General features: G+C 42.3%; 1 pseudogene; it reads left to right on the top strand.

Moving 5' to 3' along the window:
* The first annotated feature begins 3,962 nt into the window (after positions 1-3,962).
* LOC123140809 (high-affinity nitrate transporter 2.1-like) lies at positions 3,963-7,380 on the top strand (annotated as a pseudogene).
* Positions 7,381-13,573: the final 6,193 nt, after the last annotated feature.

Here is a 13,573-nt window from a genome sequence, read left to right as displayed (position 1 = left end):
TGCAAGCATATGTTATCTTTTTTTATACGTCAGACGATATAAATTCATCAGAGCAAGTCCGAGTTAGTTGGAGGCTAGGAATATCCTTTTGCACATTCGATCCATGCTAATTGTAGTTTACATTGTAGGAAAGTACATGTGACAGTGTGAGCACTATTCTTCAAGCTTTGTTGTGGTCAGATGGCTACTATATATGTTCCTCTTCGTGCCAAATGGTCAAACCAATGTATATTACTAGCTAGTATGTTTCCATTGTAGAAATTAATTTCCTTAATATTTGCTAGCTTTTGGTCAAATGGTATTGTAGCTGGCTCTTATTCGGTTTCTTTTCATGGACGTTGATGCTGATATATGCTGAGTCGCTTTCTCATCCGTGTCTTTCCCTCCCAACTACCCGTACGTTCCCACTGCCAGGGAAATTAAAATGCTCCGTGGGCAACTACCGAGCACCTTATTCATAATTTCATTTTTTTGCAGATTCTTTCCAGATGCATTGTACTCCGTCCGAATTAATAGCATAAACCAACCAAAATTGAGCGTTTGTTACCGAAAACCACCATTTTTGAAAAAAAAAACTTGAGGATCCACGCTGCGAAAAACATAGATGGCTCTCTAACCACGGTATGGCGCTCATTGTGACGCGTGGGTCTAGCCATGGTATTTATCCAAACGTTGTATGGAGACGATGAGCAACATATATAATGAGTCTTTTTCTTGAAACAAAACAATTACACATATCATTGATTCAAGACTCTAGATGGTTTCTGCTCGATGTCAACTAATAACTAATCTGCGGACACCAACGTGCCTTTGCATGTGCAACCCTTGCAACTAGTCCATTCTAAATCTTGCATGGCTTTTGCAGTTGGCAAACGACAAAGTACGTCTGGAATATTGCACCGCGGCCGTGCGGGGTCAACTCTATGAAGTTTGAGCCGACGGCAATGAACTTAACGTGTCGCGCTCAAATATATAGCTTATCTCGTATAAGTGGTTCAGCAGCCCGATAAGTTAGTTAATGAACAAGAGCCTGACTTTTGAGGACAGTGATGACGAGGACCCGTCCACCATACAGTTGCATGTGCCGGTGTTTTGGGAGTCAACTCTTGGTACGGTTTTCTCTTCTTTGTTTTGGCGCTCATTTTTCTCCACCTGGGTAATTAATTAGTTACCGCTAGCTACTGCACTTTGGCCGACTAAGGAACAGGCAGTGCCAGTTATTAGTAGTGCTTCTAGCTATACTAGTACACTACTTTTATTTGGTACATATACATGGAAACTACTTCTACACAACGTACGGGAAGCTACCAAATTTTACTTATACTCTGCTAGCTTGGCGACGTGCAACACATGCAACACGTCGTGCTGACTAGTTTCCTGATAATCCTGAAAGGAAATACACAACGATCTTGTTGATCTCTACATAGATCTCAATCGATCGACATGCCAACTATTTAATGCGTCGGAGATCACATGATCTCTACATAGATCTCGATCGATCGACATGCATAACGCCGATGGGTCGATGACGAGGCAGCAACACTGATCCGTACCATTGCATGTGCAACGCCTGGGCTAGTGTTTTTGCTAATGGATGGAGAGTCAACTCTTCCATCTGTCGAACGGCCTTGGTTGTACCTGGACGTGTTATCGTGTAGTACATTGGAGTTATATGTTTGGATTGCAACTCTATAGCTAGCTTCGTGCACACCTTCCCACATACTCCTACATGCTATGCATTTAGTCTACCGATCATATATAAGCTCATCATAGGTACGGTATAAGTAGCTTGGCAACCCAGCTGACAAGTTCAACGTATGGGCACATATCAAGGTCCTTGTGAAATCGCAATTACTTGCAAGTAATTGTCACTTACGCTCCGTTGATTAAAAAACGCACAAGGCACACACATGAAAGAAACAATTAACAAAGAGATTTGTATAGCTAGCCTTTGGTTTCACCAACCGTCCATCATGTACAAATAGCACTGGTTAATTAACTTTGGTCAACTAGTCCCGATCTTAATTTGTTTAGGGCTGTCATAAACCTTAAACTAGCCCTGATCTTGATTAGGTGAGATAATATAGTACTACCTACGTCCTGGTTTATTGATCCTTATTTTTTTTTGTGCCAAATTTTGATCATAAATTTAACTAAAAATGTTCATGCATGTCGCTGAAAATTATATCAATGGAAACTATCTTCAAATACGAGTCTAACGATATAATTTTTGTTGACATGCATTAAGATTTTGTTAGTAAAATATTTGGTCAAAATTTGGCATAAATTACGAAGGGAACAAATAAACTAGGATGGAGGTAGTACATGCCAAGAATATTGCTGCCACCAGCTCCTGCATGTGCAACTGCAACATCAAGGCTAAATATTTCTCCACGGTCAACTCATTGCACGGTTTTCATGACACCATGAAAAAAAGTTTGCCCAAAAGAAAGCTGTAAAGAGTTGGAGCCAAGTAAATTATGGCGCCGACAAATTAGGACGGAATGGTATGTAGCGTGCTCTTAAAGTGTTCAATAAGTAAATTGAGAAGCATCTTTCTTATAGGAAATGTATCACTGATAAAGTCGGTTAGGAAGACGATGTTTAATAAGTACATGAAATTGCAAATCTAAAATAATATTTATTATGGACGCATGCAAAAATTAAATTAAATATGATAGTCACCTACTTTATTTTGCATTGAACTATGTGAGCTTTATTATGAAATCAACATCCGATTACAATCCACCAACAAGCTAGGAGCTAGGAAGCTAGGGCTTATATCTAGCCAACTATCCGTTCTTGCCAAAGTGCTAGCACGCTTCGCACAAATATCAGCAGGAACATTTTTAGATCTCTTAATATGCTGAACAGAAAAAGAAGCAAAAACAGCAGCTAACTCCCCAATTTCCTGAATGATAGGCGCAGCAACAGACCGGATATTGATAGTCATCTACTTTATTTACTCATGTTTGTCACTATTCATTACTGATTTTTTTCCATACTGCCCAAATTAATTTAAGTTTGAACATTTTTGTGAATAGTCTTATGTTTGAACTTGAAACGTTACATGTTTATGTAACATGAACTTAACAACATATTGTATTTTTGTGGAATGTCCTAAAGCTTTTAGAGATAGTTCTGTGCAGATTTTCATTGGCTTTCTTCATAATGTTTCCACTGGAAATTATCCCATAAAATAGGCAGCTAGTAAACACACACACACACACACACACACACACACACACACACACACACACACACAGAGAGAGAGAGAGAGAGAGAGAGAGAGTACCAGTTAGCAGCCTAATGACGCGTTAACTATGGTGTCAGAAGTAATTAATCAGGGATACTGTAACCTACAGACTACAGCTAGCTCTGCAGCTACCTAGAGTCAACTGTTAATTTGTACTTAGCGTAGGATCGAGTGCTTTTCCGGAATATCTCAACCTGCAAGTTTTGCAGTCAGATCGAATAAACCCTACAGCTAGTGTCAACTCTTTTGCACGCTCCTGTACGTACTTGCAACAGTTAATGCCCTGCCACTGCATATAAGTAGCTTGGAAGCCCTGATAAGTTCAACAAGACAGATGCACGATCCTTGTGAATCTCTTCATTAGTTTGACGATCTCACAAATTAAGAAACAGAGGAGAACGTCAAACATATAACTAATGGAGTAATGGTGGGCATTAATTTGAGCAGATCAAAGAAAAATTAATGGAATATTGGAACGATCTAGACAAAAGGAAACGCCTGGAGTATATGCCAAAGAATATGCCAAACTGAAGTGGTTCAAGCATGCTATAAATACATGCATCCTTCTCATCGTTTCGAGCACAAACACAACCATTACAAAGTAGAGAGTTAGCTAGCTAAGCACTTGTCTCTCAGAGCACATTGCAGCCCTGAGAGCTCCAAGGACCAAGGAAGAAGAAGCTTTTCTCCCTCTGCACAAGAGGATATGGAAATGGAGGTCGCCTCCACTCCCACCACCCCAGCGCCCATCAACTTCTTGCTGCCGGTGGACTCTGAGCACAAGGCCAAGTCCATCAAGATTTTCTCCTTCGGCAACCCACACATGCGCGCCTTCCATCTTGGATGGATGTCCTTCTTCACCTGCGTTGTCTCCACCTTCGCTGCCGCGCCGCTCATCCCCATCATTCGCGACAACCTCAACCTCACAAAAGCCGACATCGGCAACGCCGGGGTCGCCTCTGTATCCGGCGCCATCTTCTCAAGGCTGGCCATGGGTGCCATCTGCGATCTTCTAGGCCCGCGATACGGATGTGCATTCCTCGTCATGCTCTCGGCACCAGCGGTGTTTTGCATGTCCGTCATCGATGGTCCTAGCGGATACATCACTATCCGCTTCCTCATTGGAGTCTCACTTGCCACCTTTGTGTCATGCCAGTACTGGGTGAGCACCATGTTTAACAGCAAGATCATCGGGACTGTTGGCGGCTTGACGGCGGGGTGGGGAGACATGGGTGGCGGTGCCACACAACTCATCATGCCTCTCGTCTTCGATGCCATTTTGGCATGTGGTGCAACGCCTTTCACAGCATGGCGCCTCGCCTACTTCGTACCAGGAATGATGTTGGTAGTGATGGGGTTACTCGTGCTCACCATGGGTCAAGACCTTCCTGATGGCAACTTGAGGAGCCTGCAGAAGAATGGAGACATGAACAAGGATAAGTTCTCCAATGTTCTGCGTGGCGCTGTCACCAACTACCGCACGTGGATCTTCGTCTTCATCTATGGCTATTGCATGGGCGTCGAGCTCACCACCAACAACGTGATCGCCGAGTACTACTACGACAGCTTCCACCTCGACCTTCGGGCTGCTGGCACCATAGCCGCGTGCTTTGGCTTGGCCAATGTCTTCGCGCGCCCCATGGGTGGCTACCTCTCCGACCTTGGTGCCCGGTACTTCGGCATGCGCGCCCGCCTCTGGAACATCTGGATCCTCCAGACCGCCGGCGGAGCCTTCTGCCTCTGTCTCGGTCGCGCAACTACCCTTCCCACCTCAATCACATGCATGGTCCTCTACTCTATCTGTGTCGAGGCAGCGTGTGGTGCCGTCTACGGTGTCATCCCCTTCGTCTCTCGGCGCTCCCTCGGCCTCATCTCCGGCATGAGCGGCGCGGGCGGTAATGTGGGCGGCGGCCTTACACAGTTCCTCTTCTTCACGTCGTCGCAGTACTCCACCGGCAAAGGGCTCCAGTACATGGGGATCATGGTCATGGCGTGCACCCTCCCTGTCGCGCTTGTGCACTTCCCGCAGTGGGGATCCATGCTCCTCCCACCCACCGCTGGTGCCACCGAGGAGGAATATTATGCCGCCGAGTGGACGGAGGAGGAGAAGAGCAAGGGCCTCCACAACGCGGGCATTAAGTTTGCCGAGAACAGCGTCTCCGAGCGTGGCAGACGCAACGCCATCCTCGCCGTTCCTGCCACCCCATCTCACGACACGCCCCAGCAAGTATAAGACTCAACGTTTTTTTACCTCCCTACGGTACACGTATATATGCGTATGTATATACACTGCATATGTACGTGTACGTCCCCCTGGGGCCTAGGTGTGTGGTGCCCTATTAAGACGGTGTGATTTTCCACGCCACGTGACTTTGTGGGCGCTTACCCATCCCCTGGAGGAGGGATGTTGTCTGTAATTACAGTCTTGTAATATGTTAGGACATGATGAGATATATGAGAAAATGTATCGTGCCTTCATCTTCCTCGGAACGTGTCTCCTTCATTTTCAACATTGTATTGTACTACTAGTACTTTTGCTAATTAAAAAAAGGAAGATGATGCGACGGTGGCTTACAGATATAAGCTCGCTAGTATAACTTGTGCTTGTGACTTCCTCGGAAGGTACTGGCGCTCCGTACATGTTGTAGCATAACTGTTAGAGTATAACTTGGCCTTGTCCTTGTCCTCCAACTACTTGTCCGATCCGGTAGCATGCAGCTGGCGAGCGACGAAGAGGACATGCAGACAACTAAACATATTTGTTGCTAGCAATCGTTTTCGCAACCTGCTGGTTATGTAGCTAGCTAGAACAATCGGCTACATGCTGAAATAAGACCAGAAAAAGCATGGAGTAGCTAGGGTCAGACTTTAGCTTATCGATGATGATCGATGCAAAAAAGCCAGAAAATAAGCAACCACCCTACTCCGTACCCGATGATCTTGCATGCGTACGGCCGCAATGCCAGGGGCGATTTAGTGTTTATATTTGATGCGAAACATTTATATTCTTCTTCTAGACCCCCAGTCGTATATATCTAGACTAGAGTTGTGCAAGTAGATACTCCCTCGTGTAAAAAACGCTCTTATATTATGAGACGGAGGGAGTGGTAATTGATGAGTTGATGCCAACTAATAGAGGCTTAGGACTTGGGACCACGAATTCGTACGGTCTTTCAAACTCATCAAAAGATGCGTCTACGATCATCTCTTTCGCTTGCGTGTCCTGATACCCAGGCACGTTACAAGGCGCTCATCTAAACCCGGTTGCTTAATGAGCGATTAATTGCTTTGTCTAACTAACGAGCTCTCCAAAACAAAAAAACAAAACAGTTATGAGATCTCAGGCTATAGATCACCCATCAATCGATGTTCGCAGCCAGAATAGCATATCATATACTAGCTCGCATATATAGCAACTACCGTACTCCGATCTTGCATGTGTACGCAGCCGTAGGGTCAACTCTTTGTGCAGAGTCTTCAAACTTCTGTACCGTGGAAGAAGTACTTTAATTAGACGCTACGAATTAGCGCGCAAAAGCAGGATTGACGGTAGCCCACAAGGTATGGAAAATCAGACGTGTGCACAGAAATGCATCAGAATTTGCACAACATATGCTATTACGCAGTCAATGAGTCTCAATGGACTCTTTTCCAAGATATCAGTCGTTTCATCTTGTGAACCAGACGAAGTATAAACCTACGGAGAGAAAAGTGCCACACAAACAAAGGAACTTATACCTGTAACTATAATTAGCGCTCACCAAACTTGCATCAGCTCCTAACTTTCAGGGGGTCAAATCGTAGTGGAGTAGCATACAAGTACACGCTATCTTTGGAGTGAGAAATAACGTTTTTCCTATTTAGCACCGGAGTCAAAATTTTGAAACCTTTAGTGGATTCTGCCTAGAGGTCCAGGCCGAAGGCGGCTGCAGTGAGCGCTAGCGAGGTACGGGACACCCGCAATGCCTTGAGCAGGAACGACCCAGAGCCGGCAACGAAGCGGCAACTTAGAGGAGGAAAAAGGTAGGATAACACTTAGATCTCAATCGGGCGGCTGTGAAGAAACTGATTGACACTGTTTTTTTTTTCTTTTCAGACGCTTGTGGCATAGTCGACGGTCCTGAAAAATAACCATGCTGTGCACTCAACAATCTTGATCATATGTTATATAGCTTGTCAATCCAAAAACATTTTTGGTTTGCATCCCTATAAGTTTCAAGAGGAGACACCCCGTCTCCGCGTAATCTCCGCGTTAGAATCCCCGTATCTAGTTAAGAAAGATACACAAGCTTCGTAAGCGAAAGCAAATGTCCACTAAGTAACTAAACGTCACTTCATGCCGACGCTTAATTTTGTCTTAGCGAAGACACAACGTTTGTCCTCTTTTCGACTGGACAGTCCTGTTCACATAAATTATATTATGTCAGACTACTCGTTCCTGGTGATTGCTAAATTCCACCAATCTTTAAGAGGCAAATTGGAAGGCTCTAACACGCCACTTACAGATTTTGAAAGTAGCCCCTGCGCGCTTCTAGTGATTCAGCAAACTGACCAATAGTGAGAAGTATGTACGATAAATTTAATTTTTGAGTCTAATTTTGGCATACGTGAGATTGAGTTTTTTGAAATTTGGAAAACGCACTTACGGTGGTGGCGTGCCTAACAGACCAACATAAAATGAAAGCTTGGACTCGTGTGCACTGATAGTGATCAATGCATGAATACGGCCATAATCCATGATTTAGAGCTTGTCTTAGAATGAGACCCCTGTCCCACCTCCAAAAGCGGCTTGTCGACGTAGCATACCAATCCGTTAGCTCTTGATGTGGATTTACAGATAGTAGATCATATACAAGATGCAGTCTGAGTGATCATATACAAATGCAACCTGTTGTTGGGATAGGTCTTGATTCTCCGTGTCATCTCCGCGTTTGGACGGTATGCATGGAGGAGTGTCGTAGTAGTAGGGGCAGACCATCCACGTTGCTGCAACGGTCGATGAACCATGAACCTCACATGCGTGTCTTTTGTTGCAAGAAGGGTTTTTTACAAAATCTTATATTTACTAATTGGAAGCACCATACGACGCTCCAGGTTAATCCTAAAAATTAAGAAATTACGTCCATCAGATTAAAACATAATATATTTGTAGCCGTTGATGAAGCATATAGATTGAAAAAAAAGTGCCCCACGCCCTGGTATGGGGATCCTCCCGATTCAAGTCACCAAGGGCTTTCTGATAAGTGTCAAGGCAGCGCCCAAAGCTGGCCCCCGATTTGTGCTGCTGGCTGGTGCTTTTGCCCCTGACAAACTAACGTAGATGAAGCTAGGATGAAGCAGGAGAAGCAAATTCCGGCGGCTGGATGCATACGTATACGATGCACGGGCACACTGATTAATCCTGGAGCGATCCACGTCACCGACTACGTCCATGCTTTTCAGCTGTGCATATGCTTCTGCCTTTCCAAATTGATGCATCTTGCCTCTTTGCTTCATTTTCTAATCTTTCTGATGTTTGCGGCTTGCCGGCACATCACGTTCCGTCCCCATGACCGTTACCAGAAGCTTGCTTGATCGTGGAGGCAACAATCAAGAGGTGGCACAACCTTCACACAAGAAGTCTGCTTTGGTCTTCCGGTAAGCCATTGTGCTATTGTCAATTAAAAGAACACGATCTTGATATTTGCCAATACTGCAAGATTTTAGGACAACAATGCGAATATTCTCAAAAGAAAAACAATGTAAAAATAAATTTACAAGTTGATCTGAAAGGTTTGTTTGTTTGACGAGGTGTTCAATGATCTCTCAATATTAGAACAGAGTGGTGTACATTCATCTGTATGATTTGATAGACATGTATATATGTGCAAACCTTAGTTCAGCTTCCGTTGCAAACACATACATGCATACACCTAAACTGCAATGATATCCAGAAAATTAGCATGCATTGATCGACCTCCATTAATTCTACATCATGATAAAATAACATGAGCCCATAGTCTCTTTTTCTTCGTTTTTTTTGTTTTTCATTACTTAACTGTAGAACCTTTGTTATAATTAGTAGAAAACAGAGAGAAAAGTCTTTTTCAGAGAAAGATAGAATGGTCCCCTTGCTTGCTTAAGAGCATAACTTTTTAATCCGGACCGGACTATCTGCCATAGAAACAGGGAATAGCTAAGTCTGGTGGATCGTCGGACCGGGCAAAAAGGAAAACCGGTAAACCTGGTGGTTTATTAAGCTTCAATGACTGTTCCGCCACATAGCAAAACATGCTCTTAAATATATATCCACTTTCTTTGTACTGAAGTAAAGCATATAATGCTGTTATATGTTTAGCACATATGGAATAGGGGCAAATCCCAATCCGAGTACTGTTTTTTTTACTAGTTTTGGAACCGATTTTTTAAAGGCATTTTGCCAAAAAAAATATTTGTCTTGTTTTCCTGTTTTTTCTTTTCTTTATTTCGTTTTACCATGTTTTTTTCCATTTTAAAATTCATGAATATTTTAGAAATTAGTGATTTTTTTAAAAATCTGGAATATATTTTCAATTCAGAACTGTTTTTCAAATTTTTGAATATTTTTTGAATTCAGGAACTGTTTTTCAATTCGTGCATAGTAACCTAAGTTTGCAAGAATATGTTATTTCTTTTATACTCGCACGATAGGAAGTCAATCAGAGCTTGTACCATTTAGTTGGAGGTTAGGAATATCCTTTTGTACATTCGCACATGCTGATTCTGGTACACATTTGTATGAAGGTACGTGTGGGCACCTTTTTTTCAAACTTTGTTCTGGTCAGATGGCTACAATATATGTTCGTCTTCGTGCCAAATGGTCAAACCATATATAATGCTATGTTTTGTGTGTTCAACGTTGTTTACTTTTTGCTAGCTTTTGGTCAAAAGGTATTATATCACTTACTATTTGGTTTATTTTACATGGATGTTGATGCTGATGCGAGTCGTTCTCCCGTCCGTTTCTTTCCTTCCCAACTACGCGTACGTTCACACCACTAGGGAAATAAAAAAGCTCTGTAGGAAACTACAGAGAGCACCTTATTCATAATTTCATTGTTTTTGCAAGTTTCTTTCTGAAAAACTGCATTGTACTCCCTCCAAATTAAATAGCATAAACCCACCAAAATTGAGACATTCACTACCGAAAACCTTCATTTTAGAAAATAAATATTCAGAAACCTACCTATGGACATTAATCACGTTGCCAAAAAAAACACTGATGACTCTCTATCCACGGTATGGCGCTCATTCTGACGTGTGGGGCTAGCCGGGGCGTTTTTCCAAACGCCATATGGTGGGTACTTTAACTTTAGACGATGATCAACATAATGATTCTTTTTTCTTGAAACAAAACAGTACACAAATCATTGATTCAAGTCTCTAGATGCTTTTGCTCGATGTCAACTAATAACTGATTATGAACAGAAATCTGCGGACACCAACGTATCACTGCATGTGCAACCCTTGCAACTAGTCCATTCTTAATCTTGCACGGCTTTTGTAGTTAGTGAAGGACAAAGTACATTTGGAATAAACCCTCTACGTACGGGTCAACTCTTTGAGGCTTGAACCGACGGCAATGAACCTAACGTGTCGCACTCAAATATATAGCTTATCTCATATAAGTCGTTCAGCAGCCCAGATAGGTTATTTTTTGACGGGGACAGATTGATGCAACTTGATTCTACCAACCGCTTAGTTAATGAACAAGAGCCTGACTTTTGAACACAGTGATGACGACGACCCGTCCACCGTACAGTTGCATGTGCCGGTGTTTTTGGAGCCAACTCTTCGTACGGTTTTCTCTTCTTAGTTTTAGGGCTTGTTTTTCACCACCTGGCTACTTAATTAGGTACCGCTAGTTACTGCACTTTGGCTGATTAACCGTACATGTAAACTTGTCTAACAATTAATAAACCTTAAGCAACAGGCAGTGCAAGTTAGTGGTACTTCTGGTTAATTACATCCTTTGCAGACTTTACTTCAATTTACGTATATGTTCTCATATATTGAAGCTAACAAATTTGACTTCCGCACAACGTACTACGTGGAAGCTAACTAATTTGAGTTACACTCAGCTAGCTAGGCGACGTGCAACACGTCGTGCTGACTAGATCGGAAACAAAATACACATCGATCTTGTCGATCTCTACATAGATCTCGATCGGTCGACATGCCAACTATTTAGCGTGTCGGAGATCAATTATATAGTTTACGCTGATGGATCGATGACGAGGCAGCAACACTGATCTCGTACGGTTGCATGTGCAACGCCTGGGTTAGTGTTTGTGCTGATGGATGGAGAGTCAACTCTTCCATCCATCGAATGGCCTTGGTTGTACCTGGTCGTGTTATTGTGTACTCCCTCCGTTCCTAAATATAAGTCTTTAGAGAAATTTCACTATGAACCACATACGGATGTATGTAGATGCATTTTAGAGTGTAGATTCACTCATTTTGCTTCGTATGTAGTCCATAGTGAAATCTCTACAAAGACTTATATTTAGGAACGGAGGGAGTACATTGGAGTTATACGTTTGGATTGCAACTCTATAGCTAGCTTCATGTATACCTTCCCACATACTCCTACATGCCATGCACTTAGTCTACCGATCATATATAAGCTCATCATAGGTATAAGTAGCTTCGCAACCGAGCTGATAAGTTCAACGTATGGGGACACATATCAAGCTCCTTGTGATCTCTTCAAGTTGCGAAGCTGACAACTAAATCGCCATTACTCGCAAGTACTCACTAGTGTCCAAAAAACGCCTTACATTATGGTACAGAGTGAGTAATTCTCACTTAGGCTCTGTTGATTGAAATGCACAAGGTACACACATGAATGAAAAGAATTAACGAAATAAGATTTATACAGCTACCCTTTGGTTTCAGCAACTGGCCAGCAGATACATATAGCACTGGTTAGTTAACTTTGGTCAACTATCCCGATCTTAACTTGTTTAGTCCTGTGATAAAACGTTAAATCAGACCTGATCTTGATTATAGAGATAGCATAGTACACGCCCCGAATATTACTGCTACCAGCCCCTGCATGTGCAACTGCAACATCGAGGCTAAATATTTCTCCACAGTCAACTCTTTGCACGGTTCTCATAAGACCATGAAAAAATGTTTGCCAAAAGTAAACTATGGCGCCGACAAATTAGGACATAATGGTGTTTAGAGTGCTCTTAAAGTGTTTAATATCTAAATTTAGCAGCATATTTCTAATAGGAAATGTACCACTGATAAAGTCTGTTAGGAAGATGATGTTCAATAAAATACATGAAATTGCAAATCTAAAATAACATTTATTATGGAGGCATGTAAAAAATAAATTAAATATGATAGTCATCTACTTTATGTACTCATGTTTGTCACTATTCATTACTGATTTTTTTCACACCGACCAAATTATTTATTTTTGTGAAAAGTCGAACTTGAAATTTGACATGTTTACATAAGATGAACTTAACCACATATGCATTTCTGTGGAACCTCCTAAAGCTTTTAAAGATAGTTTTCATGCAGATTTTCACTGTCTTTCTTCATAATGTTTCCAATGGAAATTATCCCATTAAATAAGCAGCTAGTAACATGCATTCTATTTTTGACAGACACACACACACACCCAGAGGGGGAGAGAGAGAGAGAGAGAGAGAGAGAGAGAGAGAGAGTAGCACTTAGCAGCCTAATGACGCGTTAACTGTGGTGTCAGAAGTAATTAATCACGGATACTGTAACCTGCAGACTACAGCTAGCTCTGCAGCTACCTAGAGTCAACTCTTAATTTGTACTTAGCATAGGATCAAGTACGTTTCCGGAATATCTCAACCTGCAAGTTTTGCAGTCAGATCGAATAAACCCTACAGCTAGTGTCAACTCTTTTGCACGGCCCTGTACGTACTTGCAGCAGCTAATGCCCTGCCACTGCATATATATTATCTCCATATAAGTAGCTTGGCAGCCCTGATAAGTTCAACAAGACAGATGTAGGATCCTTGTGAATCTCTTCATTAGTTGGACAAACACACAAATTAAGAATCAGAGGAGAACGTCAAACATATAACTAATGGAATAATGGTGTGCATTAATTTGAGGAGCTCAAGGAAAAATGAATGGAATACTAGAACGATCTAGACGAAAGGAAACGTCGGGAGCATATGCCAAAGAATATGCCAAACTGAAGTGGTTCAAGCATGCTATAAATACAGGTATCCTTCTCATCTTTTCGAGCACAAACACAACGATTACAAACTAGAGAGTTAGCTAGCTAAGCACTTGTCTCTCAGA

The sequence above is a fragment of the Triticum aestivum genome, chromosome 6D (genome assembly GCF_018294505.1).
Source record: "Triticum aestivum cultivar Chinese Spring chromosome 6D, IWGSC CS RefSeq v2.1, whole genome shotgun sequence".
Lineage (NCBI taxonomy): Eukaryota > Viridiplantae > Streptophyta > Magnoliopsida > Poales > Poaceae > Triticum > Triticum aestivum.
The sequence above is the reverse complement of the archived record's forward strand: the minus strand, read 5'-3'. Positions and strand labels throughout refer to the sequence as shown.